Genomic DNA, 410 nt, shown 5'->3' with positions numbered 1-410 from the left:
GGGGGAAGCGGGGTGGCGTGGCCTGGCCCGGCCCACGCAGCCCCGAATGAGATCCCAGGAAGAGCGCGCAGGCACGAGCAGCCCCGACGGCCCTGGCAGCACTGACAACCCTGGCAATTCCAACACAGGAGTGAGTGAAAGTAAAAGAGAAAGCAAAAACGCAGCGAGACAGAAAACAGCAACCACTCGAAAAAAGGAAAAAATCACCATAGCTAAGGTTTTAGGAATAGTAAAATGGTATAATGTTAAACAAAATTATGGTTTTATAACAGGATGTGGCAACCAAGAAGACATATTCGTTCATAGAACTGCTATTAAAAAGAATAACCCTGAAAAATACATCCCAAGTTTAGGAGCTAGAGAAGTAGTAGAGTTCAAAATTGTGCAAGGTAGAAAAGGGTTACAAGCAA

The sequence above is a fragment of the Corvus brachyrhynchos genome, unplaced genomic scaffold (assembly GCF_000691975.1).
Source record: "Corvus brachyrhynchos isolate BGI_N302 unplaced genomic scaffold, ASM69197v1 scaffold444, whole genome shotgun sequence".
In the NCBI taxonomy this organism is placed as follows: domain Eukaryota; kingdom Metazoa; phylum Chordata; class Aves; order Passeriformes; family Corvidae; genus Corvus; species Corvus brachyrhynchos.
The sequence above is the reverse complement of the archived record's forward strand: the minus strand, read 5'-3'. Positions refer to the sequence as shown.